Genomic DNA, 23,133 nt, shown 5'->3' with positions numbered 1-23,133 from the left:
AAGTTTGCTGTTGGGAAAAACAAACCCGCCATTGCAAACTTGATATTTACTCTAGCAACGAGACTTTTCTTTATGAATCATATTCTGGTTTTTGAAAGTTTGTTCTTACTACAGTTGTGCAGTAAAGCGTTTACATGGACTTACAGTAAAAGTGAAGGAAGTGCATTTGTAACAGCTAATAGTTGAGTCAGACAAGTTTCACCATGTTTCATTCTAAATAAGTGCTTCTGCCGTTGGCCTTCGCGGTTTGAGTAACAGCTGAGGAATGCCGGCTCCGATGCACATGTTTTTGTTTTGTTTTGTTTGGTTGATTGTTTTTTTTCTAGCAATACCATACCAAGTTTCTGTTTTGTAAAAAGAAAACGTTGCATTGTTGTGCGGAGAGGGTGCATCACGTCCATGTCTGCACACCAAGAGCTTACGTAAACCCTCTGCTGCAGCACAATGAGGCCCTTCCTGTCACGCCAGCAGTCATCTTCAGTCCACAAACCAGGAAACAGCCGAGGAGAGAAGCCTCTTTTTAATCGCTCCCTGATTTGTCAGCTCCTGATCTGCATTTATCTTTCATTGCCAGCTGTGATCACAGGTTTTTGCACCCTGATATGCCGACAAACCCTCAGCGGTGGCTGTTTCTGCAGCGCAGTGCCCGTCCCTCTCATTAATCTCTGTTTTTCACTGTTTGACAGAGGAGATTGTGTCAGCAGCACAGGCCTGCGTCTCCATGTGGGCTCTTGTACTTTCATGCTTAAGTAGGATAGTTTGAGTTTTATTTCTTCCTTGAATCCAAAGCCGGCCTTGACTTTAATTCATAAATTTAAAAAGAGTTAAAAGTTTTGATTAATTATGCAACTGCTATAGATATTTGTCCAGTTTCCAGTTGGAAAGTCATGAAAAGCCTGTTAACGGGCAATATAACTTAAAATTTGTAACTTCTTCTAGCTTTAAATCATGTCATAATATTATTCCTTCATATAAAACATACCAGAAGTGTTGCTGTTATTCTTTCATGCATGTTTAAGAAATCATTTAATCTCCATGGCAACCATTCAGCTGTGTAAAATGCCTGGTGGACCTAGCCCCGCCTTCAAGGCGAAGCTCCTCCTCTGAGCTGCAGTTTCCATGCTTCAGAGCTTCCACCACTTAGTTCCACTAAGACTAGCCAGCAGCAATTAGCAAACACCTCATTAAGCCAGCTACTTCTCAGTGCAACGCTGGTAAATCATTCTTAAAGCTTTAATCAAGGAGCCATGTTGTGATGACTTCCTGAAGGCAGAGCTTTTAAAGAGACAGAGGCCCAATTTCAAGGTGTTAAATTACAATGTCAATTTTCTTTTAAGTCATGTTTGTTACATATATAGCATTTTTATAACAACTGAAGGTAACATGGTTACTTGATTGTGTTATAAAACGCCACTACTACTATATTCTTAATAACTCTTGAATTTGTGTCTAAAATAATGCCTTAAAATGTCTTAAATTTATTTTTGAAATGTAACTATTACATTTTGTCATGGCAGCAATTTTAAATGTAGTTTTGTTTTTCTTGGGATTCTCTGTCAAGCAAAAGTTCGAGTCGCACTCGAACATCTTCGTTGTGTTGTGTGACTCGAGGCGACTGATGCTACCGCTAACTAGCTGCTAACATGTATACCCTTGCTAGCTAGCTAGCTTTCCTATGCTTGTTTTTGCCACTGGCTGACTTCTACTGCCAATGCATATGAGATTACTCAGAGTAAAAAAACTTGGGGGTAAATATGGTAGAGCGCCATCTGCAGTGTGAGAAGCAAAAAGCCTGGTTCATACTTTTTGCTGTGCTTGATTGAAGTACAGCAAGATCCATCAACCGTCCGTTTTTGTCTTGAATTTTATTCAAGATGGTGTTAAAAAGGTCTTAAAAAGTCATAAATTTGACTTGCAATGCCTGTAGATACTCTGATTAAGAACAATACCAGTCAGTGATCTGGTTTTGTTTCTGCATTTCAACAAAAGTAACAGCATAGTTCTAAGAATCTCTTGGCTTCCTCTCAGTGTCTGTACATCTGAGCATTTCTGCTCGCTGCTCTTCCTGGTAATTCAGAATTAGTTCCAGCTGTTAGAACCTACTTTTCTCCCCTCTGGTGTATATTTTCTGCTACCTGTAAGATATATGGAGGAGTTTTCAGTTATCAGCTCAGCCAGAGTTTCCAAGAAATCTCATCTGATCTGATCTGGTGTACAATGGATGAAAGTTGAAGCTTTATTTCCTGTTTTTTTGTTTTCCATTCTTCAACCTCCACAGGTACTGAGGCGTCTCTTACGACCAAACATACTATAAAATTTCTCCATTTGTGCCACTGGTAAACATTTTATTACAGATTGTTTTTAAGAGAAACTGACCCACAGCATGATAGGTGCTCTACCGTACTTTACAGTTTGCATGAGGCGATTTTCTATATTCATCTATTGTTTTACAGATAAATATCTAAAAAAACAATTAAAAAAAGCCCACCCCTGAATTAGGAAGGCATTTATTGTATCGTTTATCATGTATTGTGATAAATTTTTTATTATGATACTGTTTTTAGTTTATAATCACAATAAGGTCCAAATAAGGATATTTTAAAACCCCAAATTTTTTTTGTACTGTCAAGATTTGCAATTTTCTTTCAATTGTTTGTTCAATTAAAGTGTCTGTAAATATTGAAAATTTTAAAATATGATTAAATCCTATTACTTTGTGCAGTTTAGTGATACAAATCACGTTACCAAAGTTTATCTTCATCCAGTTATTGTCCATCAGATGCTGAATTATTGGATAATTTAAATACATTTGTCCAGGAGAGACAGAAAGACATTTTCTTCTGTTCTTGCGTGTTTGTGTTAATTGAGAGTTATTGCTTTTCTTTGAGGTTTTTATGTTCAACCGGAAACATTTATTTTTTTAACTCCTTTTGATTAAGTAAAGTGCTTCTCCTGCCTGCGAGTTTCACTTTTAGTGAGGTCAAACTTGTTTGTCAATTGCTTCAGGCTTCTGGGGAAAATTGTCGCGATCCACTTCCTGTTGAACTTCCCCGTCGGCTTAGGAACGAACCTGTAGCTTAAGATCAGCATTCTCAGGAAGGAACAGAAAAAACCTGAGCACGCTTTAATTGCTTGACAAGTTTGCATGCGGGCCTGAGTCATCGTTTTGATATTTTCCAGGAGATGCCAAACTCAAAATTAGCATTCAGAAGGAGAACAAAGCAACTTTTTCTGCTTGGTGGACTACAAGCTGCTGATTTGATTTTAAACACCTGCAAATCAAAATCAAATTAAAGCCTCTATGGATAAAAGTGAACATTAACCATGATATCCTGTCTTTAACTACATAATTGGTATTGTCATGATAGAAATGATGTTTTAATGAGGCCTCACATTTTTGCGTCACTCTTCTACAAACTTATTATGTTCTCTCACAAATGGGACATTTCATGCTGGTTCTGATCCATTATGTTCCCTCACTGATTGCTTTCACTTAATTATTCATACGGTATTTTTCCAGCTACAGTAATTGCTGTCCAGACATTTCACTCTGGGTGTCCATCACATCCACATGGTGGAAAAAATTATGTAAATCGGGAATCTCAAAAGATATTAGTCACATAAATTTCACTGTGCAAAAGCAATCTACATTCATAAAAATATTTAAGAATAAAAATACAGCATGACTGGTTGCCTTAGAAACCATCTGTTAACGTATCTAACACTAGATTATAGATAAAAAGCTTTAGCTATTCAAGCTAAAGAAAAATACAAATTTAAGCTATCATAAGAAAAAAAGTATTCACATTTCACTGAGTGACAAATCATAACTGTTTTATTTAGAGATTTGCTTGTGTTCACATAATAAATTTTAACTAAAATTGTTCTCAGATCTAGGGAAAACTGTCTATTTAGCTGCTAAGCGTTAGCTAAATGCTATCTGTACCTTGGCTAGCATGCTTATTGCTAACTTGAAGTGTTTCCTAATTGCTTTAGTCTTTAAAATCATGACCAAGAAAGACAAGAAAAGAAATACCATTAAATGATTAAATTAAATGTAAGTTTACAGATTCAATAACCCATTTCAGAAATTACAACAAAGTATTACATTGTCGTAACATGTTTAGCTATTAGCAATTAGCAGTTCATTTAAAATTTTTAGACCCAACTAAATTAGATAGATTTTAACTAGATATATCATATTAAAGAAGCATAAAATTATTTAGAAGAGTCATCTAAGCTTTTGAAAGTAAGATAAATTCTTTATTTTTGCTATTTAAAAACATATATAGAATGTTTTAATTTATTTTTAATTTTTTTATCTTTATGACACTAATGTCAACCCTACACAATAATAATAGCAGCAATATTTCTAATGTATATATAATACATGAGGATTATATATAATAAAAAACAAGTCAAAATTAGATGCATGTGATCATATAATTATTATGCCTGAAAGTGATAAAATAATCTAAAAGCACCAGGATAGCTTTGTTGTGATTTTGATCCCTTTGCCATATTTCATCGCAGTAACTATTTATAAAATGACATTTTTTGATCATCTAAACCAATAAATCCAGTTTCCTATAATTTAATGTGATTTTCAACACTGTTTCTCTCAAATTGGCCAAGCTACAGAGAAAAAGGGCATTTTCTATCCACATGTATAAGCAGCATTATGCTGCATTTAAGAGGATTTATTCACTGACTTGTCCAGTTGAGTCAAACAGCGACACAGCCATGTGTGTGTTTGTGTGTTTTCATCTTCATTAACATATAACCTTGTTTTTTCTCGTAGCCTCTAGCCACCGACTAGAAAAGGTTTGGTATTTTAAACAGAGGCAGTTTCAGTGTACATCTTTGGTACATCCCCCAACTTGTCTTTTCTAACTTATCTCCATTGGTTAATGCCGTGGTGGCGTAGCGGTTAGCGCAACCCGTATTTGGAGGCCTTGAGTCCTTGACGCGGCCGTCGCGACTCCCGGACCCGACGATATTTGCCGCATGTCTTCCCCCCTCTCCTTCCTTGTTTCCTGTCAGCCCACTGTCATATAAGGGACACTAGAGCCCACAAAAAAGACCCCTTGGAGGGGTAAAAAAAAAATAAAAATAGTGATCCAGGAGCACTTTCTATAAAAATAAAGTAGTATTGATTCTGTTAATTAGCATTGTCTGTAAAAGAGACACAAGTAAACAAAAAACTAACCTAGTTGAACTGATTTTGTTGCACAAAAGTGCCTCAATTAGATGATGCCATCTCTGTAATTAGCAGACAGTTTATTCACCATGCTGGCGATGTCTCTGCTTAGCTTTCTGACATTTTGAATGTCAGTCTGTTAAACAGTATATTTTTATCTCTGACCTCTCATTTTTTAATATCAAATCTCTATCTTCCAATTTCATTATCCTCCATATCCTAACGTTTGCCATTTTATGTTGAAATAAAACCACAGAAGGGTTTTAAAAACGCTGGAAGAGAAGACAAAGCAGCTAAAATGTCACAAGCTGCTGGTGCCGAGTGGGCTGTGACTCGGGCCTGCAAAGGGACAGCGACACATGAAAGCTGGTGTCCCAGCAAACCTCCCCCGCATGCTTTCAAAGCCTGACCCTTTAGATGTTTATTTCAAGCTGCCTCTGGTGCCCTCAGCATCCTATGAAAGCATTCAGGAACTCAAAGGGTCACATCTGCTTATGCTGTGGTGTAGCTGCAGGGTTTGGCATATTAAAGTTGTGAATAAAAGCTAAACAAATAGTTTTGGTTACGACTCAGGCCTCAGCATATTTTAATACAATTTAGATCCGATGTGTACACACTCTGCATAATTATTTTTTCCCTACTTTCAGGAATTAAATCAGACCAAACTTTTCTTTTTTAGACCTGTTAGGACTACCAGTCTTAATTCAATTCCTATCAATTCTCATCTCCCTTCACTGCTTTGTCTGGGATTTCTCCCATTGAGTTGGATTTCTCTCACGATGGCCAATCCGGCCAATCAGCAAACAGAAGACGTTGTGAACAATGATGTTGATTTTCTGTTTAAGGATTGTAGTGTTTCTGTAGTTTTAGCGATGAGTTGAACAAAGCCGTTCAGTTTTTGTTTGCCTCGCTTATACTAATCAACTAAAGTCAGTGTAAGAGAAATGTTTAACTGAAGGAACTTGTTCTAATTAAGAGGTTGTGCAAATGATTCATTGAGATAAAAACAACTGAAAGTGCAAATAATGTATTGCAGCTAATACTAGCTTTAAACACATGGCAGAAGGGGTGGGCATGTATCGTATTGTTTATCATTTATAGTGATAAATTTCTCAGTACCATAAGAATTCTGATTTATTGTTGTCACGATAAATTCCAACTAATGATGTTTAAAAACCTCCAAAACTATCTGGAATTAAGTTTTACTATTTTCTCCACTGTTTGCTCAATTATGGTATCAATAAATATGAATTAATTTGAAGATTAAATGAAGTAACTGCTCATTTTAGTGATACAAGTGACACTTTTTTATTCATGTCTTAAAGACGTTTTTCTAGAGCAGTATTTGTGCTTGAGACGACGTTCAAAAGTGTAAATCCACATTGCTCATGGCAGCCATATTGGATCTTGATGTTGAGATTGATGAGAAATTCAATTTCTCTGACTTCACAGGAGCTTTCATATTTATTTTATCAGCTTAAATTGTTTTATTTTCTAGAAACACGGCTGAAAAAGTCCAGCTCTTCTTTTTATACAGCTTGAAAATGTCTTGACAGCTTATTTCTGGAGACTAATGATATCAGAAAGCATGTAAAAATTGGTTTAAAACATTTCATTATGACCCCTGATTAAACAAAAGTAACTTTAAGCGGCTTCTTGTCAATAGATTCTATTTATTCCACTGATTTTTAAACATGTTGAAGGAGTCAACATATTTCTGTTGATGTGAAATGAAATAAATTCAGACCTTCGTCATGTTTCCCTGAAAGAAACTATTTGAATGGGCTTGTAATGACCTGAGATGTGATTACTGGAGCAGATTGACTCGAGGTGAGCCACAGGTTTTTCATGCATAACAATGAACAGCGATTGTCAGAGACGGAGTGAAACTGCTTGAGTGCTGAAGCAGCAGGAACCCACAGAAATGGCAAAAAGCAATTTTATTTTCCAAGAAAGGCCACGTTGTGTGAGAATAAATGTAGTAACAGAAAATTCTTTGCAGGTCCCTGTTCCTTTGATGAATAGTTCATACAGATTGAAGCGGTTTAAAGGTGACCTGTTTTGCTTCCTTGGACAGGTTAGGATAGGTCTACATTTTTTTTGCACAAAATGATTCTGAGTTAATGAGGTTTTAGTCTGGTCAGTTCTGCCTCTTTGGGCTGTTTTCAGGCCTCTTGTCACTTTAATCCAAACAAACGCAATTATACAAATGCACATCTTTGAAAAGCATTAGTAGAGCCTCCTTCACAACCAACAAAAAGGCAACAAGTTATTTCTGGACATAAAGTCAACAACAAAACACTTTTATTTTACAGTAGCCATTGTGTAGTGTAAACAGCACTCAAATCAGCTGGAACAGTAACATTTATTTCCTCTAGTTTTTTTTAAAATTGGTGGCATTTTACACACTTCTGTGTTCGTCTCAGATCCAGTGGGTTAACTTCACAGCAAACACATTCAGGTTCTTTGTAATAGAAAATTAAGTTGGTGGTTAACATCAGTCCAGCAGCTTCTGCCCCTATACATTAAATAAAGTACAATAAATAACCCTAAACAAACTACAAAGCAATGGCTACCAGTTAGCAGTAATTGCAAAATTAAACATGACTAAAATTGACAACATTAATAATAATAACAGTTAAAAACGTTTACAAAACATAGCTAAATTACTCATGAAACACTGAATATCATTTAATTTGTCTAAAATATATGATAAAATAAGACACTTGTAAAGAAAACAGAGTATTTTTCCCCTCCAGGGGGTCTTTTGTGGGCTCTAGTGTCCCTTAAATGAAAGTAGGCTGACAGGAAAGGGAGAAGGAGAAAGACATGCGGAACATATCGCCGGGTCCGGGAATCGAACCCGCGACGAATACTCAACACCTCCAAACGTGGACCGCGCTAGCCACTACGCCGCCACAGCACGCCCCAAGAAAACACAGAGTTGATTCTAATACATGCCACAGTTACCGACGGCAACAGGAAATGGGGGAGGAGCTGTCAGTTACCGTTGCTATGGTGACCACCAACTGTCAAGAGCATCGTAACAGAACTTAAAACTAATAAATATCTGAAGAAACAACTTGTTACCTAAACAAAATAAATTCAAAGAATAAGTAAATAAATTTTGGCAAACTTCGTCACATTTATAATATTGTTCAAATAAAACCCTGTTACACACACACCAATACTGCAGTTGACTTTATATCGGAGTATTACTTCACACTTTTGGTTTTCTATCCAAATAAAATTCATCAAACCTTTTGGTTGTAACATGACAAAAAGTTAAAAATATGTAGATGACGGGTTCAAGAGATGACAAATCCTCTTGTCCAATCTATTAAAGAAATTGTTGTACATGGACATAATTTATAATTTTAAGTTTAAAGAGCATTTTCTTTTTAACTCTTCAGATTTAAACCCCTTTTATTCTCACTGTCATTGCTCGGCCCATTCAAATCCAGATTTATTCTCCCCTGTTTTCTTCTCCACAACAACTGTATCAAGGTCACTTATACTGCAACAAAATAAAACTCTCCAGCATATAAAGCTGAGTGAATAATGGAGACGCATCTGCTTAAATTTACCGTTAGCCTTTTTCCCACATCCCCCGGCTCAGCCACTGATTTAGTTCCCCTGATGGTGGGAACAAAAGAGTCGGCTGGAGAGGAGGGAACCTAAAGAGCAAAATACTATTGTGGAGATTGAAAAGAGCTAAGAAGGATCAGGAGGAGGAGGAGGAGCAGTGGAGCTTCTTCTTCTTCTGGTTGCTTTTTAATTGAGAATGGAAGGATGAGTTTAACAGAAACGTGGAGGATACGGTTCCCACTAATTCAGGAGTGCTTAAAGTGCGGTCTGGGGGCCATTTGTGGCCCTTAACTACAATAAAAAATGGCACAAAGTTTTTTTCTGGCTCAAGGGTGGCAGGTTGATGCATTAAACAAACCTTATAGTGACATTTTCACTGCCTGTTAAAAATACAGAAAGTACAACAGAAAGGATTCTTTTAATTAAACAAACATTCAATAACTTTTACTCTTTGATTCACCCTTTCAGTAAACTCAAAGGTTTGTGAAGAATCCACATCCAGACACAGGGTTTCCCCCAGTGTGTTATAAGCCTGGCGGGCCACCAGGCTTTACTTATGCCCCTGCCTACCAGGCTTAGTATTGCTTATTTATTTATTTTATTTTTTTAATGTTTGAATTTTTTAAGACTTTATAGTTGGTGTTCAGATATTAATCTTCCGATAACACATAATTATCAAGTGATATTTTCAAATTTCCTGTCAACTTTTAACATTTTTAACGGTGGGCCGCTGGATGAATGACTGCCGAGCGCCCCAACCACCAGGCTTAGCAAGATTTCTGGGGGAAACCTTGCAGACAAAAGTAATAGAAAAATTATCAACATCTAGGATAATGTTTGTGTATATTTATACAAGGCAAACCTGATGGATTTTATGTTTCAGCTCCCTTTTCTATGTAAATCAGAGTTCTTTATTTTATTAAAGTACTATGTTGTGTTAGTCCAGATAAGAATGAAACATGGAAACTTTGACCTAGTGTGACAGCTTTCAACTTTTAGCTTTGGTCTCCAACAAATCAACTTCACAGCCTCTTTGTCCTCTACCTGCTACATCAAACCCAATGACAGGCGCCATCACAAACAGATAACCAACGCTCTCACCTCGTCTGCTGCAGCTGACGAGGTGTTCTTGGAAAGGATTTAGTGATGTTGGACAACAGACAGGACAGCTGACCTCTGAGTGCTTGATGGTATCATGTCAGACTGATTATTTCTGCCTGGCGTACATGTGAGTGCCCAGAATATTAAGTCTTCTCTAATCCCCAACCTCCAGTCTCTGCTGCAATTGGATATTGGTGGAAACTTTGTAGTTTGGAGGCCAAGATTCACAAATGTGGCAATTTTTGTGTCAAGCAATCTTAAAAAATCAGCTTCATTCTAAATAAAGAATTTCTTTTCTAATTTTCTAAATTGTTTTTTGTCATGTTAGTGCTTTAAAGCTGCACTTAAATATGTTTTTCACATTTTTGTTGAAATTATCTTTACGACAGTATAATATAAGTTAGATAACCTGTGAAAACATTCTCCCAGTGCTAACTACAGAAATACACTAGTCAGTCAGAAACAACCAATCAGAGTCAGGGAGAGGGTCTTAATGCTGCCAATCCTGTTTGCTCTTTGCTAGGCTAGTTTACCACAACATAGCATTAGCAATGAATGCTAATGCTCGTTAGCACTCTTTGTGTCTGCCTTTTCATGGCAGATAAACTGTTTTTCTGTAACCTTAAGTTGTTTTTCCACCAGTAGCACATTTAGCAATGCGTACATGAGGTTGATTGACCCTCCTCCTGACTGGTTGTTTTTGACCAGGAGCAGAAATATGCAGATGATACACAGCTAACTATTCAAGCCCTGAACAGATTCTTAGAACAAATCAAAGTGTAGATGTGGCATAACCTTTCTTAAAACAAAAAAAAAAGAAAAAAGAAGTAATTATTTTTGGACCTAAAGAGGAAATCTGTTGCTTTTTAGGCTAGGAGCTACTGAAATCTCAGACCTGTACCTTCAAAAACACAGAGCGAAAATTAAAAAGTCAGCTTTCCATCACTATTCCAGGATTAAATGGTCTCAGTAAGATATTAAGAAACTCATCCAATTAGTTTTAGTGGAGTCCAGTTTTTTTTCCCTTTACTGTCACTTCTGTTTTCATCATGTAAAGTGCCTTCAGTTGTCTTGTTGCAGAAATGTGCTTTATAGATAAACGGGCCTTTTCTTTCAGTATTATGGGCTTGACAGTTGGGGATGATCTGTAAAAACTATGAGTTGGTCAGTTCTGACTGTCCCTTGGTGTGACATTTTCTGCTCTAATCAGCTGCCAGCATGACTGTCATGAAATAACTAAATACGTTAAACCATCATCATCAGAAATATTAGTTAATTAATTTTATTTCTTTGTCAAAACGTTTTTTGTTTGTCTTTTCTGTGCCCCTACATGATTTATGACAAACTGAAAATTTGTGTTTCTTAAAGCTTTCCCCCCCCCAATTTTCCATATACAGATTTTTATTATAGTTTTAAAATATTTTGAAAATAAATATTCAATTTCGCACCACTTTGTGTTGTTCTATCACATAAAACCCTAATTTGACAATATGCGAAGAAATTGAAGAAGGGGAGTGAAGACCTTTTGTAAAGCACTGTAGACTGGAGGCTTCAGATTATAATGTTGCTCATTTGCATCAGCGTTAGCTTGACTTGAGGAGGTTGAGGCTAACGCTAACTAGCTGCTAATTTAGCCTTGCTAGCTATCGAGTTAGCTAGCTAGCTTTTTTGTGTATATAAGGAGTAAAACTTAATTGCCAGTTGTTTGGACGATGTTAATTTTTAACACTTGCTGACTTCTACTGCTAACACACATGAGACTAGCTGCAAAAAAACAACTTTTTTAACTTTGGCATTATGAGTTTTAAGGCCGTAAAGAGTTTTTCTATTGTTGATTGTAATGCAGCTCTGCTAAGCATTCCTTTTATTTATTTATTGTTTTTTCAAGCTCACGCGTCAGTCAACATTGGTATTAAAACAGTCTTTAGTCTTAAATTTTTTTTGCTGAAATCTGCAAACATACGGTCACTGCTGAAGAGTACAGTAAATTAAAAAAAATTTACTTTTTTTGGAAAGATTTTATTCCTCTTGTGACTTTTACTTAATTCTGGACAACTTGAGTGTCTTTTCCCAAAGTTTTCTAAGTGTCCCTCTTTGATTTTTGCAGGGCAGCAAAGTTGATTACAAATTGACCAGCTCTTGACCCACAGTTTGACATTAAAAGCATGAGTCAGCCGTGTTTCTTAACCGCCCCAGGATGTAACAGAAAAATATCTTTTCCACTGCGGAGACATTTAGAAAAATAACTTCTCACTCAAAATGTGAGAAATCAACACTTTCTCTGATGAGAGACGAAGAGATGGAGGAACTTTGCGGTATTGAAGTATGAATTATATATTTTTAGACCTCAGTTTAATATAAAATGAAAAGTCATGAGAGGAATGATAGGATCAGCAGCAATAAGGACAGGAAGAGAAATTCACACGAGAGGAAGGAACGTCTCGAAAGAAAATTAAATGTCTGGCACTGACTTATGATAAAATGCGCAGAGGTTTGGCAGCTTTATTAAGAGTGATGCCATTTGAGGAGAGATTAAAAAGGAGCTGCAGTGAGAAAATGTTGCTTTATTTTAAGATGTATTAACTCCAGTAATACTCCAGTTATGCTATGAGTGGATGTCTCTCTTTTCATTTCATTGATTAAACATGTGAGAAATCTGTCCTTAGCCTGTTTGACACCAGGAATGAAAGAGGAATTATGCTAATGCTAACATCCACCCAGCAGAGAGTTTTATTATTCTGCTGCTGTGCTCTGCAGGATATCGACACATTCCCACAGCGGTGACTGAATTTAAAATTACAAGGACATTACAGCAGGTTTCATCTGTCTTGAATGCTAATTTCTTTAAAGAGTTATTGAATAAACCCTCTCTTATCTCGTAAACATAAATATCCACTTGCAGTTTGATATGGATGTTTGTTTAAAGCTGGTGTTTGAGTTTTATTTGGTGGTCATGTCTGAACACAGTCTGCCCTGGAGAGTTTCCCTTCCTGTCTGACTAAGGTGTATCAATGAGCTCCCACTTTCTCTTCTCACTTTGGTCTTCACCTCACATGCTGGTTGTAAAACCCAGAGGTAAAGGAACCGATGCAGGCAGTGACGTCGCAGAGCAGGAATGACGTCAACACTGGAGATTAATGAACCTTCGATTTGCAAACCAGAGAAGCTCTGAAGTTAGTAATTAATCAATTTAAACACTGCAAAAAGGGAAATCTTAGAAAGATTAAATATCTTAAATAAAGGAGATTTATGCTTGTTTTTTTTCTGACAAGTTAATTTTTCTTACCAAGAGGCTTTTATGTTAGAATATTTTTCTAATTTTAAGTGTTTTTGTACTTAGTTATCTCAGTAAGATATAAAAGCTTGATACTAAGAAAATATTACTTATTTTCTACATCTGTCCAACAAATCAATCAAACAGCTGCAGCTGATCCAGAACGCTGCTGCTCGCGTTCTAACTAAAAACCAGGAAGATAGAGCACATAACACCAGTTTTAAAGTCCCTCCACTCAAAGAATAGACTTTAAAATACTGTTGTTAGTTTATAAATCACTGAACGGCTTAGCACCACAGTACATTAAAAATCTGCTGTTGTTATATCAACCTTCCAGACCTCTCAGGTCTTCCGGTTCTGGTCTGCTCTGCTCCCCAGAACCAGAACCAAACGAGGAGAAGCAGCTTTCAGCATCTATTGAATTTGGAACAAACTTCCAGAAAACTGTAAAACAGCTGAAACACTGACTTCCTATAAATCTCGACCCACCTGTTTAAGATTGTATTTGAAACGTAATCAATTACAAATTTATTGATGGAACTTTACTTAATGTCGTGCTTTGATTATTGGTTCTATGTTGCATTGTGTTTCTGTGTTTGATATGATGTAAAGCACTTTGAAATGCCTTGCTGCTGAAATGTTCTATACAAATAAAATTTGATTTAATTTGATTTATTGTGAGTAAATATATACTAGAAACTAGAATATCAATATTTACAAATCAAACATCAAGTCTAGAACTTATTTTGTCTAAGTAAAATCTTCTTATTTCAAGCAAAAAAAAAAAAAAAATCACTTGCTTAACAAAATCTCTTCATATAATTAAAGCAGACTGTGTCCAAATGGAAGCCCTTGTGTTATTGTCAATGAAAAAATTCAAAACATGAACTTACAGTATATACTTGTACAGTTGGGAGAGTGTACTGGAAATTCTAGTTTAATATTTAAACAGTTGACATGTATCACTTGTAACAATTGCAGAGACAATACTAGTTTGTGTCCATATAATTCCTGGCATGTTTTCATCTGCTACGGACCTTCCTTATTTTGATCTTCCATGGTCAGATGGCTAAATCAAAAGATGCAAGATGTGGGACCTGATGCTGGTATGACATTTCTATTAAAGTGTGACTTGAAATGGCTGATATCTCCCACAATGAGGTTAGAGTCAGTTACATTGATTAGCTCAATGTCCTGGTTAATATTTACATTTTTGGTTTATATTTCAAATTCTCACTCTACTACTTACTAATAGTTTGAACAATATTTTGTTTACCATGTTTATTATCCTTTCTATGACACCATACAATCCAAATGGGAAAGTGCCAAAAATGTCAGTGAAGTAGTAGTGACGTTTGATACAACAGATTTTCTTTCCGATCCAATACCAAGTAAAATTTAAGCTGGTGTTGGCAATACCGATGTCATACTTTGTGCAAAGACACTTAATTTGTTTGTTAGATCTAAAAAAAATTGTTGTAGTCCATATTTTGGCTTTATAAAAAGAACATAATGTACTCAAATATATTCATTGTAACCCCAGACGTACAGTACATTGAGACAGCAATCTCGTTTACTATTGTCAAGAAAACTGGTATGGGGTTTGAGATCTATCCAGGTACACGCAGAAAAAGGTGCATGAAGGCCTGAAGGAAATAAAGCAATCTTGTGTTTTGATTTATAATGATTGAGTGTTTTGATAATGATTAAGTTGGACATGTATGAATACAATAGGTAAAATGACTGTATGTAAGTAATCACTGAATGATTCTGAAGTGTACGAATCATGATCTGTAATAACATGACAACAATGAAATGATTAAGGTTTGATGATTTATAATAAGTGAAAGAGGTGATTAATGCTTATGATTAATGCTTAATGGAAATCAGCACATAGTTTTTAATATTTGACTGTGTTTAAAAGTTAATCAGAGAAAAGCACATAGTTTTTAATGTTAAAAGGAAAAGGGGAAAAAGGAGAAGGGGAACTTGTGAGTTCCTGCTGTCGCAAGCAGTTCTGAACAGATGGCCAGACGCACAGGATGGGTGGAGCGGTATGGTTGGCTAAGATCAACACGCTGAGGAAAGGACGGGACTTTCCATCCCAGCCAGCAGACAGGAGGGGCCGACGGGGGTTTCCGTGAAATCAGCAGATGTTCAGGAAACCACGTAAACTAACACTCCCCATACACATACATGGCGGAGAACTGTATAAAAGCAGACGGAAAAGGAGAAGTTCTTGTTCTTTGTCTGCGGCACCGAAGTAGAGCTAACACGAAGAAGCAGATCGAGGAAACAACAGCAGACCACACCCTGGAGCCACGGGGAAAGCTGAAGCTTCGTGCCACCAAAGGGAGACAAGTTCCAATCGTCCAACCCGGGTTCCTGATTCGATCGTCGGTCTTACCTCAACCCAAACATTGCAACAGACTTGGAGAAAGGACAAAGGTCCCGGAGGGATAAAAGAGTTGGGTTTTCAAAAGCAATTGAGCCCTCTCTACTTTGCTTCTATTCTAAAGAGGATTTTTTCACACAAAGGATAAAGACTCAGACCAAGGTTTTCGGACGTTCCTGTTGCTAAAGATCCACCACCAACTGGGTATGAGTTGAACTCGCTTCCTAAAAAGCTATCTCAGAATCTGCGACATAGGTTAGGGAAAGAGACAGGAGGGTATGATTGTACATGTTGATCTTATTACACTGCTCTTGACTTATATACAATTGATTATTGATTTGTATGTCACATATCCCTGCTTAAGCTTGCTTAATAAATTCTTACTCTAAAATTCTAATGAGGTTGGTGGACATTGGAATTAATTGAGTCATTTAATCATTTTTCAGTTCTTTTAATAAAGGTAAAACTAAGGTACATGGTTCTAGTGAAAAGGAGGCTTCATAATTTCCTTTGGCGAGAGTAAAATAATGACCCAGGGACTTACATCCAAGTCACTAAATTTAATCTAGCCGGTTCCAAGAGCAAGTTATATTTTAGAAAGCGAGCTACCGTTAACAGGAGTGGTTATTGGAATTATGCAGCTGTGAGGGCTACTCAGCTGACTGTTTCTTAACTGAAAAGGGTCGTAACTTCTGGATTGGAGGTAGTTAGAGCTAGACGAATCGCTTTCGATACCAGTTTGAATAGATTATCTCTTATAGATCTCATTTAGGGTAATACCCAGGTCTTAGAGATTTTCCGGACCTGTTAGACAGAGAACTGGTCAGTAGTCAGTCCCGGAGGGTTGTGATGAAGTGGGCGGGGCTAGCTATTGCAGGATAACGAACATGGTGCCCAACGTGGGGCGGTGCCAAGTAGGCGGGCCCTAATACACCAAGTCAGTAAAAACAGATGTGTGATTCTGAATAGCTCACTTGGTTCGTTAACTCTTAGGGAGTAGAGTTAACAGTGACTGATAAGGCCGTCGGTCACAACCCTTGCAGTAACTGTATAGCATGCAGGTGAGGGAAAGCTTCTACTGAGGATAAGTGATAGTATCCAGACAGTGAAGCCAGTAGCCAACACAGCCTGGACTCATCCCTACTCAAGAGCGCAAAGAGAGGCTTTGGGGGATAGGCAACTCGAAGACAAAGACAACTATGAATGAAGAAGAAAGAGGGGAACTGGATCCCCTGCCAGAGCCAGCAAAGGGACAAGGGGCAAGCAACATCAGCCAAGACGGGGAAGATCATCAAACCCGTCTTTCCCAAACTGCTATATCACAACTTCCTGTAATGTTGATATTAATCGGTGATGGATTGGATTCCTGGACTGGACCACTGAAAAGGACTTTTTTCGAATCTCATTATAGTACCCAAGAGAACAAGGTTCGGGATATAATGAACTACATGATACGGACCCAGATATACTACTGCTCCCGACTTAACGATGGCCACCGACTGGGGGTCGTCAAATGCCCAGTGAAAGTTGCTAAGAAGTTGGAGATTAAAGAGTGGCTAGAATGGTTCGCCGAGCTCCTTGAGGGATGGACCGCTGGTGAGCTGCGGATTGTCTACAGCCCCTCTGGAAAGTATGACGGAGTAGTGAAGACAGCCACAAAGGCAGCGGGCATCGACGGGATCCTGACAGAACAGCTAGCTAGAGGGGTAAGCCAGTACAAAGAGTGTGAAGAAGCCCAGCAGAGACTGTCAACCTACAAAGGCATCAAAAGAAAGGAGCGAGCCCCGGAGAAGGCGGAATCGGAGGTGGCTGAGGCCCCCTCTCGACTGCCCAGCAGAGCCACAACACCGACTAACCAGCCGAAGCAAGATCAGCAGGACCTGATAGACCTGACGGACGGCGATGACGACATCCCAGCTCGACCGGGAGCATCGCGGAACGACGAGATCCCCTCTGAGCAGTCAGAAGAGGAAAATCACGAGGGATCGCTCATCGACGGTTTCACTGAGGAACAGTTGGAGCAAGCGGCCAGGGATTGGTCCCCTCGACGGGGTCAGGAGTTCGGGTTTCATCCCAGAGTCCACAGCACGGAAAGGAGGCAGCCACTGCCACCTACGGAGACTCCAGCGGGCAGCAGCTCCGACGAGGACGAGGAGGAATCGGATGAGGAGCTATGGGACCCCGGCCGCCCTAAAAAGAAGACCCAAAAGTCGGATGTTTGGAGGAGCACCCGAGAGTTGGCCAAAATACCATCAGAGACCATCAGCTTAAGGCTGCAATCCGGGCTCATGATTTACCAGTTTATTGGAGGAATATGGGACCTTGAAGGTGACGGGCTGATTGTGTTCACCAATGATAAATACAAGATCCACAATCGAAAGTTTCGACACAGCCTTGAAAACCAAGCTGGGAAATATTACCAAAAAGATTCAAAGGTGTTGGAGGCTTCCTGTAGTGAAAAAACTAGAGGAGACGTAGTGATGATGAAGGGCTACAGTCTTCCTTATGGTGCCATAATCCTGGTCCCAATTGATGTTTACAAGAAAGGAGAGAGTCTGGAGGAGTATCGGAAGAAGATGTGGCACGGACTCGAAAGGGGCCTGGTGACTGCCAGCAACGAAAGCATGAGAAGGGTGATGGTGAGCGTGCAGAGACTAAGATCGGCAGATTTGCCAAAGGACACCGCCAGATCGGTCACAGAGAATGGAGTGGTGAACATAGCCAAGACCAACAGTCATTTCTTTGTGTTCAAAGAGGTAGTGGTGGTGGTTGACCCCCGTATGCATCGACTCCGTACGGAGCAAGGTGTACGAATGGCAGCTGAAATGGAGGAACAATGCCGCATCAGCCACCCCGCAAAGGAGATCAAGAAATATCCCTTAAAAATACCCCAGAGTGAAGTTTCAAACGCCACCCAGACCGGCAAGGCCAAGGTTATGGAGCCACTCAGGATAAAGTTAAGGGAAGCACCAGTCGGGCCAGAGTCCCACGCAGCAAGATACGTCAAAGAATTCTCATTCGAGGGAAGCAGCAGTGAACTGAGGCAACCCAACGCGGACAGAGTCAAGGATGAGCAGCTGACGGTCCAGAGAGAAGTAGGACCGATGAAACCAGCCAAGATTCAACCGCTGAACTCCCCCAGGAGGGAACCTCTTCGACAACAACAGTATGAGGACATCAGCGACTCGGAGGAAGGAGAAGAGCAACAGGAGATCGAACATTCTGAAGAAGAAGAAGAAGAAGAGAGTGATCACGGCAGCATCTTCTCTGACCCAAAGCAACCACCGACAGGGCATAAGACACTCCGAACAGGACAGCACCGAGGAAAGAAGAAAGAAATAGAAACCTTTGACATCGAGGGTTCTTCTGAGAGACTGGCGAGAGACGTGACCTGGGGCCCCGTACAGGCTAAAGACGGACGGCGTACGTATGTACCAGAGGTCGGTCAGACCGAGTACCAGATTCCAGCAGGATGGGCCAGCAGGCTGGGAGACAAGGTGCTGCTCGAGGTAGAAGCGACAGTCGGGGAGTGGGCTAACATCCTGATGACACCATCCTGCTCTACCCTGACAGCACACTATTCCCTGACCACCAACTTCAGGAACGCATACATGGGAATTATGTATGATGTGATGCTGCGACGACTGAAGAAAGCGGCCTACAAGTACTCCAAGGAGACTCGACAGAAGCTGGACGAGGTGTCGGCTGATGAAGAGGAGCCGCAGGTGACGTCTTCAGAGCCAGGACCACAGATCCCGCGGGGACCACAAGGAGTGTCAGCCCAGCCACCGGCCACTACTACCGGACAAGATGCATACGCAGAACTAAAGAATCTAAGGCTGGTGATTCGGAGTAAAAACGCAGACGAAAATAATGAGGAGTATTTGAAAGATGTCTGGCCAACTGTGCTATCTACCACCAACCACGAAGGGGCCAAAAAGTTGTGGCTGACCAGCGTGACTGCGGACCCGATGGTTGGAACAGAGTCAGCACAGAGCAACTATGAGAGATTAGTGTTGGAGGACATGGACGACGAAGAATCCCAGGTGAAGAGGGCTAGAGGACGGCTGGACAAAGGAAGCCGGTTGGAACCGCTTTGGCACACACTAAAGCAAACCGTTTCTCCCGCGAGGTATGTGAAGGTACTGCGTGAGGTGACAAAGGGACGAAGAGGAGAGATTGTGTTTGTGAAACTACCAGTGAGAAGCACAACCGTGGCCCAGATGGATGTGGCAGTGCAGGGATTCGACCTGGAGCAGCAGTACTACGAGGACAAAAGGAAGAAGGAGGCTAGCCAACCAGCCAAGCCACCTGGAAGGGTCAACATCAGACAGCCATCCAACTTCCAGAACAGGCCGTTCCCGCAAGGCACACAGCCATCCAACTTCCAGGGCCGGCCGTTTCAACAGGGAGCACCACCATCCAATTTCCAAAACCGGCCGTTCCAGCAGAAACCACCAGGACCACAAGGAAGACCGACCAACCCGCCGGCTTCACAAAATCAGCCAGGGAAAGGTCAGTTCCTGACGGATGAGGAATATAGGAAATTGAGCCCAGAACAAAGGACGGCCCTCCGTGAGTCCCGTAAAGCCGGGGCCGGAGGGTCACCAAAGTAATGGCGTCCAGGTCGCGGGTCATTTTAGAAAATGCCTACTGGGAAGGGGACGAAATCTACGCCAAAGTGGAGGGAGTACCCTACCTGGTGGACACCGGAGCGGAGGTGTCTATGACCCGCAAAGACCTAGAAACAGCAGGACACCTGAAGGTTCAGTTTGCTAATGGAAAAATAGAAGAAATGCCATACGGGACATGGAAAGGAGTAGTGTGGGTGAAAGGTCCTTACAATCTACTCACAGTAAAAGACTTAGATGAACTCAGTAAAAAGAAAGGCACACATCGCCGACTAGAGCGAAGGCTGACGAGCTTGAAAGCAAGGTTGGTGAAAGTCGGCCCGACCCAAACCGGATCCGGGCAGCAGGACTGGTACAAACCGATTGACATACCAACGGTGACAGAACAGAAGCTCGCAGAGAGTGACTTCTCCCCGGCTGGGAAAGAGAAGCTGCGTGAGATCATCGTTACAGCGCAAGTGGCACGGTTCAAGAACGATTGTGGGGATTTGGGTCCAAAGTTTGTTCATCACATCGAAGGTGGGGTTCATCCACCTGTCCGGCAGTACCCGCTGAACCCGGGAGCAGTCGAGGAGATGGACAAGATCGTGAAGGAGCTGAGCGCCCTGGAAATCATCAGAGAGGAGCTCAACCCGATCACCAACAGCCCCATCCAGGCGGTGAAGAAACCTGAATCGGCTGGAGGGGGTTGGAGACCAGTTATCAACTTCAAAGCCCTGAATCGGAGAACAATAGCGAACCGAGCCAGTTTAATCAATCCCCAAGGAGCGCTAAAAACTCTTCGAGTCAAGAAGTTCAAGTCATGCATCGACCTAGCCAATGGATTTTTCTCTCTACGCCTCGCCAGACAATCGCAAGGTAAAACTGCGTTCACCCACAAAGGCAAGAGCTATGTGTGGCAAAGGTTACCCCAGGGATACAAGAACTCCCCAAACGTGTTCCAGTCACCAGTGATGGAAGTACTGGGGGACGTAGGTGCAACTGTGTACATTGATGATGTCTTTATTGCTGATGACACAGAAGAAGAACACCTAGAAAGACTACAAAAAGTGGTAGAAAACCTCACCGAGGCAGGTTTGAAGCTAAACCTCAAGAAATGTCAATTTGGACAGTTCCAAGTGAATTATCTGGGCTTCCAGGTCACGTCGGACTTGGGACTCTCAGATGGGTACAGAGAAAAGCTGACGAACATTCAACCACCTCAGTCAGAGAATGACTTACAGAAAATATTAGGACTATGCAACTATGTCCGGGACCACGTACCCAATTATCAGAAGTATGCCAAACCTTTGTACAAATGCCTGAGAAAGAGTGAGGAGGACGAAAAGGACGGAAAAAGACCCTGGGTTTGGACAGCAGCGAATCAACAGAACCTGGAAGAATTGAGAAAAGCCATTCAAGCAGCTGTGAGACTGGAGCCAAGAAGTTTGTCAGAAAGACTGGTGGCAGAAATCAGCTGTGAGAATGACGATGCCATGATCAAAGTGAGTAATGAAAATGGAGGCTTGGTTACCCTGTGGAGTTACACCCTGACTTCTGTTGAGAGGAAATATCCGCAGGAGGAGAAAGAGCTAGCGGTGTTAGCTCGTTACTGGGGTGTGCTGAAGGATCTAGCACAGGGACAACCAGTTAAAGTCATCACACAGAGCCAAGTTCACAAGTATCTAAGGAAAGGTACCGTGGAAAGTACTAAAGCAACTAACACACGGTGGGGAAGATGGGAAGACATCCTGCTGGACCCGGAGCTTGAGATTGGGCCAGCACAACCCACCAGTAAGAAGAAACCGCCAGAGACACCTGACAAGCCAGGACAACCAGAATGGACAATCTACACCGATGGATCCAGAAAGGGGTCCGACCAGTCGGCATACTGGGGATTTATTCTGAAGCAAGACGGCAAGGAAAAATGCCGTCAGAAAGGAAAAGCTCCCGGTAGTGCTCAAGCCGGAGAAGTAACGGCCGTACTGGAAGGATTGCTGGAGCTGGTGAAAAGGAAAATCAAGAATGCCAGGTTAGTAACCGACAGTTACTACTGCGCTCAAGCCCTTAGAGAAGACTTGGCCATTTGGGAAGAAAATGGTTTCGAGACAGCGAAGGGCAAGCCAGTGGCACACAGAGACTTGTGGAAAAAGATTGCTGAGCTAAAACTACAATTGGAAATAGATGTTGAGCATCAAAAAGCACACACGCACGAGGGAGCTCATTGGCGTGGGAATGATGAAGTGGACTGTTATGTCCAGCAAAGAAAGATCGTCTTTGTCGGTACCGAGAAGTGGGACAGCACTCCCAGAGGACGGGAGGTCCCAGAAGAGTACGTGGTCGAGGTCGTGCGGAGCGTGCATGAGGCCCTTGGACATGCAGGCGTACGACCTACCCGTAAGGAACTGGAGGAGCAGGATCTTTGGATCCCAGTGAAACAAGTCCAACGCGTGCTAAGGGACTGTGAGGTATGTGGACAATACAACGCAGGTCGCCGAGGGCAGCGGATGGAGGGGTTATCCATCAAAAGCACGGTCCCCTGGGGTTCAGTCTGCATGGATGTTGCAGGCCCCATGGGGATAACAGGAAGAAGAGGTGAGAAGTACCTCTTAGTGCTGGTGGATTCTATGTCGGGGTTTGTGACTACAAAAGCAGCCAGGAAAGCGAACGGCAATAGTGTTGTCGGCATGCTGGAACAAGTATGCAGTGCCCTGGGAATCCCGAAAGAGCTGCGCACGGATAATGGGACTCATTTCCGTAATTCACAGGTTGACCAATGGTGTCAGAAGTTTGGAGTGATGCGCGTTTACTCGCCACCCTATACCCCACAAGCTAACGGAGTGGTGGAACGAGCCATAGGGTTAGTGAAAGGCTGGATAGCTAAAAATGCTAACACCAACAGTTGGAGCACACAGGCGGTGGAAATAGGGCAGGCCCTGAACGACAGAAGCAGAGCCGAGAGGCC

The 23,133-nt window shown here is 41.0% G+C and overlaps 1 protein-coding gene across 1 annotated transcript in view; it reads left to right on the top strand.

Moving 5' to 3' along the window:
• The window catches only part of tmcc3 (transmembrane and coiled-coil domain family 3), a 63,515-nt gene that overhangs the window by 726 nt on the left and 39,656 nt on the right, over positions 1 to 23,133 (top strand). The window lies entirely within an intron of this gene.

This window comes from Xiphophorus couchianus, unplaced genomic scaffold (assembly GCF_001444195.1).
Source record: "Xiphophorus couchianus unplaced genomic scaffold, X_couchianus-1.0 Scaffold1000101, whole genome shotgun sequence".
Classification (NCBI taxonomy): Eukaryota; Metazoa; Chordata; class Actinopteri; order Cyprinodontiformes; family Poeciliidae; genus Xiphophorus; species Xiphophorus couchianus.
This window is presented reverse-complemented; position numbering and strand designations above follow the sequence as displayed.